A 6,150-nucleotide genomic window follows, 5' to 3' on the forward strand; every position below is an offset into this window, starting at 1 on the left:
CGGTTCCTCACAAAGCTGCTGCTCAGAATGCTGAAGGAGGAAGAAGATGGAATTCAAGTGTGTTGGTGGGGGAGGAAATGAATCTGAACTTGTTTGGTATGCATGCAGTGGGTTTGGTTGGGATAAAGGGGCACCATTTGTGGGGAGCAAGCATTCAGCGACGCGTGGCCTTCCTATGCACAAATCGGACGGTCCGCCTCAGTGCATGCAACTCGGAGGGTCCGAGTTCCCCTCCTCCACTCGCTGGGTCCGATTTCCACATTCACTGACACTACAGAGAAGTAAAGCTCCCCCCTCCTCCATAACGTTGTTCAACTCATTCGAGGGCTCCATATAGAAAATAAAAAGCGTCTATAAGTTATAAGATCCACATTTATCTATAAGTGAGAAACTTAGCAATTAAGTAAAACGTGCTTATTCAAGCACACACATACACTAATACCTATAACAGACTTATTTTGTTAAACCTCATAAGTGGTTACTAATTACATATTAGATAAAAAATTAAAATCATATATAGTTAAAAAAATAAAAAACACGTTATTAATTCTAAATATTTATTATTCATTTCACATCCTTTTTTATTTGAATATCAGAATAGTAATTTTATAAATATTTACTGTTATTTATTCTCTTAAAACTGATGTATATCGTATCTATTCCAAATAAAAACGAATTTATATATGAACAGAATGAAATATATATATATATATATATATATATATATATATATATATATATATCATCCGTAAGACTTACCACACAAGAACAATATTCAATATCGTTTTATTATTAAATTTAAAAATTATATTTAACAACTTAATATCAGTAATATTATTAGAAAGACAAAAATATGAGTTAAAACATTGTGAATTTATTCTAATTAACATTTATTTATTACAAAATGCATTAGAATTTAAAAAAAATGATAATTTTTTGCTAATATTTTTTAATTTCTCCTGTAATTTTATTTGTTGAAAAATATTAAATTCATTCGATTGAAATAAAATTATGATGTTTTGAAGATAAAATTAAATAATTTAAACATTATCAACTGAATAATATTTTATCTTACTATTTTTTTTCTTGTGTGTCTAATTTTTTATTTTTAAAGTGCCCACTTTTAATTTATATATTAAATTTTTTTATTGTTTCTAATATAATATTTGAATCTAAATCCTTAAAAAATAATAAAAATATTTATTATTTTATTTAGTTTCGCATTTATTACCTTCGAAACATTTAATAAAAAAGTAATAATTAATTAAAAAAGTAAAAAAGAAAAAGAAAGAAAAGACACATAGAGATACAGTGATGCAGGGAAAGTACAATTGTTCCAGTTGGGCTTTAAAGGCTCCCTTTCAAAAAGGCTGAATTGTATGTACTTGTTCTTGGAAGAAGCCACTGCACTACTCTTCAGTCTTCCCCACTTCAACACCTCATACATAGAGAGAGAAACACAACAGACTCTTCAATCTTCATTACTCATCTCATCAATCACTCTCTCTCTCTCTCTCTTTATTCCCAATGCAGTCATTGCACAACTTGAATTTTGAGTATGTGGAAACTTTCCTTCTTATCTTAGACACACAATTTATCATTGTATGAATGTATGATGAACTTTTTGTTTTTTCACATTGGAGTGGGAATGGTATTTTATTGAAATGTAGACACTTGAATTGTTATTTTTAAATGTGAAATAGTTTAATTAGAAAAATAAAATTGAATTGTCTAATTTATTAGAAATATAAAAATTGGATCGTCTGATTTATATTAAAAAATTAAAATATTTAACGTACAAAAATTAAATATTTTAATTTGTATACTTTTTATAATTTTAAAAACATAAAAAATTACAATATCATATTATTATATCACTATTTTGATTTTTATACCCAAAAAAAACTAATGTATGATTATGGAAGAATGTAAATTAAATGAATGTTGAATATGTGTCATATTGAAAATAATAGATAAATAATTTAAATTACCGGTTGATGCTAACTTGCTAAGTTTTAATTAGCTTTATGTATAATGTAAAGAAAAATTACAAATTAATATTATTAATCAACATTGACTCAACGTTTTATAATAATATTCATATTCTTCTTATTCATACTCTATTTTATTAGATGATTGTTAAATTATCCACTTGATTGATATTTTTTATTTACAATAAATAAAAATGTAATTCATTTTCAGTGTATTTGTTTTATATAAATTTTAAAAAAATTAATTCGTTCCAACGTTTTGTTATTTTCAAATTTGTCCATGGTATTTTGAAAAAAAAAAAACAGATATAATCTCCATCTTTAAATATTTCACTCTTATTTAACCTCTATAGAATTTTTTTTGGCGTGAAAATAAATTTTATGGAAAATTATTATTAAGTGTTCTAAAAATATTAGTATTACAATAATTTTACTATTAATTTCAATTAGGACGGACCTTCCAAACCTTATATAAATAATTAAATATAAGGGGAAGAGCACAAAAACATAGATTGCATTTGTGAGGCAATTAAAGAGAAGCAGAAAATAAGAATCAAATCAGAGGGGAAGGTCAAAGCACAAAATGAGAAGATATGGATGAATGAATAGGAAATATCTGCACACAAAACTAATACCGAGGTAGCTGAATAATGCTAACAACATTATATCTTGTTTCTTTTTCTTACAAGTAATAAGTAGTAATATATAACCTCGTAAAGAGTAAAGCCACATAGAAGTAGCTAGCTAGCTAGTTCGATTTCTTAGATAGACAGTAGTATATATATACATAGTCCAGTTAGTTTTCAACAAAATCTTCGTACTAAATGCCATTGCTCTTGTTTATTTCAAATCAAATGGAACCTTCATGAAGTTACACGTTAGAAAAGAAAGGAAAGGAACCGAACCCCCCAAAAACGTGTCTCGGGAAAACACCACTACTCTCCCACTACCGGGGAAGAAACAACTTAATAAGGGTCCTAACCCTCGTAATCATGCCAATTACATTTTTTTTAAATTAAAAATGAGATTTGAATTCGAGATCTTAAATGAGTACAAAAAGACTATATAAAGAATAAATAGTTAAATTAATCTTTCAAAAATTATGCAATCTTTAATTTAGTTTCTAAAAAAAATTTTAGTTAAATTTATCCTCAAAAGATTTTAGTTTAGTCACATTAGTCTTTCCGTCACTTTCTACATTAACGACGTTAATGAAAAGTGACGTGACACGTTAAATTACTTGTCAGCACATCCCTCTACATCTTAATTGGTAACCAGCACAATATTTTCATAAAATTTGGTCAAATCAGTCCCTAAATAACAAATCCTAATTCAAAAATGTTGCATATATATCCCCTTTCTATACAGTATAATTGCAGCAGTTCATATGGCAAAATTTGAGGTTGTCGACATGATGGTTTGTGAAGATAGAGGTCTCAGTGGTGGAACTAATCAACTTTTAGCTATTGAAAATGTTTAAGCAACTAGACGAAACTCTAATCTCTAAAACAATTTTCAATTTCAGTCAAGAAACACCAACAAGAAACAGAATTTAACAATGGTACAATCCTAAAAAGAAGTTTAGTAACATAAAAAATAAATAAAAAATTTTCTTCCACAAAATTGAATTTCGCAAAGAAAATGTGATCCCAAAACTAAACAACAAAACAAACACTAAACATAAACAATGATAAGAGAAATTGGTACCTAGTGCTCCTTTAATATTAAGAAAAACAAAACCCTTTATCAATTTTCATGAATCAACAAAGAGCAAAACCCTAACCCCACAATTGATTTTCAATTCCAACAAAAAATACCAACAAGAAATAAAATTTTTCAATAACAATCCTAAAAACAAGGTTAGTAACCAAAACAAAATAAAACCTTAAACAACGACAAAAATAGCCGTCGGTCACGTCTTCAATTACTGCGAAGCCACTCCTCATCGGCGATCTTGCAAACACGCTGCGCTTGATACTTCAATCGGCGACGATGATGAAGGATCCTTCATCTTCTCCTTAGCACGTCGAAAATGAAATGAGAGGGAGAGTCTTGTGAGAGGAAATAGAGACGTCACACCAGATGCTTCGATCAACGACGATGATGAAGGCTTCTTTATCTTCTCCTCAGTGATGTCGAAAAGGAAGTGAGAGGGAGAGTCTTGTGAGAGAAACAGGGACGCTGCACCGGATGCTTCAATCGGCGACAAGGATGAAGACTTCTTCATCTTGTCAGCGACGTGAAAAAGGGAGGAGAGAGAGACTTTTTGTCTTGTGTGTTATTGTGACTTGTGAGTGAATGGAGTGAGAGAGATCAAAACGACAGTGTTTTAATGTTTATCTGACTCTTAACGTGTCACGTCACTTTCCGTTAATGCTGTTAACGTAGAAAGTGACGGAAGGACTAACGTGACTAAACTAAAATCTTTTAGGGATGAATTTGACTAAAAAAATATTTCAAAAACCAAATTAAAGATCGCGTAATTTTTCAGAGACCAATTTAATTATTTACTCACTATATAAACTATAGTTTATTATGCCAAAACATATTATTATTATTATTATTATTATTATTATTATTATTATTATTATTATTATTATTATTATTATTTACTTACTAATTTAAATATTATTAATATTAACTTGTTATTATATAGTAACTAATTATATTAATCCAAAATAATGAGTGAAGTAAAGTTTCTTCAATTTTGATTTTATTTGTTGAAATAAAAATAAGCGAACCAAATAATTTATTCAATAGAAAAAGTTTAGAATTAATTTATTTTTTAATCAATAAATATTTCTCTTTTCCTAAAAAGCTTTATTTTTTAGCTTTGATTATTTATTATTTATTAGCCAATTATTAATTAAAAAATACTTATTAAAATAACAAAATACAAAAAGCAATTACCAAATTATAACTACCATATAAATTATGACTATGGAGAACGACGACGTGGCAGGAATAGACAACGAAGGAGGTTAAGAACAGAAAACAGAAGACGTTAAGCCGATGGAGCCAGGCGACGAGAAGTCAAGAACGCGAGCAAGGCGACGAGAAGTCTGAACCGCAAACCACAAACCACAGTCACGGAGAAAGCAATGGCGACAGGCGAGAACGCGACGAAAGGGACCAGCCTGACTATGCGTTTTCGCAAGGAATAGCTTCGAGAGGAAGCACGCTACGTAGAAGGAAGAACATCATGAGATATCCGGCGAGCAACTTTCGATGGTGGTTAGGAAAACTGGCTGATGAGTGGTTTGGTGTCTCTGAGGGTGGGTGAGAGATTGGGACTTGGGAGTGAATGGTTACAGGTTGCAGCGTCGTGAACTCGTGAAGTGCGAGATTAGGGTTAGGTTATGGTGAATTGAATTTCTGAAAGGCTGAAAATAACTAACATATATATTTATTTTTTTAAAATTCTTATTGTGTGGATATGTGGATCTGCGGATACAAAGCAGATATCCGTGATTCGATCCTTGAAAGGTGCAGATTGGATCCTATCCGATCCGATCAGTCTACGGATCGGATATACGATTTTCGGATCGAATACGGATTTCACCGTAGATCTGCGGATACTATCCGATCCATGAACATTCCTAAATATGATTCGAGTCGTCCTTCATGTCTACATTTTTTAATCTTGTGGTGTTGTTACCTAACTTTTCCTTTTAGGGTGCGTTTTTGTGGTGGGAGAAGTTGTGAATTGTAATTCGAAACAACTGAATTTGAATGGTATATATAGGTGTTTATACAATAAATCTAGGCTAATACATTCGATTTAGTTATAGTGACAATACCTTTAAATTGAATTAGATCCATTCAATTTACTATGGATATAATAAAACGAAGCCTATACATTCAATTTAGGGTTAAATACTTTTTTCGTCCCTAAGGTCTGTGGCGAAAATCAAATTCGTCCCCGACTTTTTTTTGTTATTAAAACCATCCTCAACATTACAAAACATCATAAAATCATCTTTTACTACTTCAATTTTATTATCTTGATCAAATTACCCTTTATAATTAATAAAAATAATATTAAGAAAAAACAAAACAACCCCTCCCCCCTCCCTCCCCCCCGGAACCTAAACCCTGTATCTCTTCAGTTTCTTCCCTCTCATCCCCTTCTTCCTACCCTTCCTCCTACCCCTTTCTT

The sequence above is a fragment of the Arachis hypogaea genome, chromosome 8, assembly GCF_003086295.3.
Source record: "Arachis hypogaea cultivar Tifrunner chromosome 8, arahy.Tifrunner.gnm2.J5K5, whole genome shotgun sequence".
In the NCBI taxonomy this organism is placed as follows: Eukaryota; Viridiplantae; Streptophyta; class Magnoliopsida; order Fabales; family Fabaceae; genus Arachis; species Arachis hypogaea.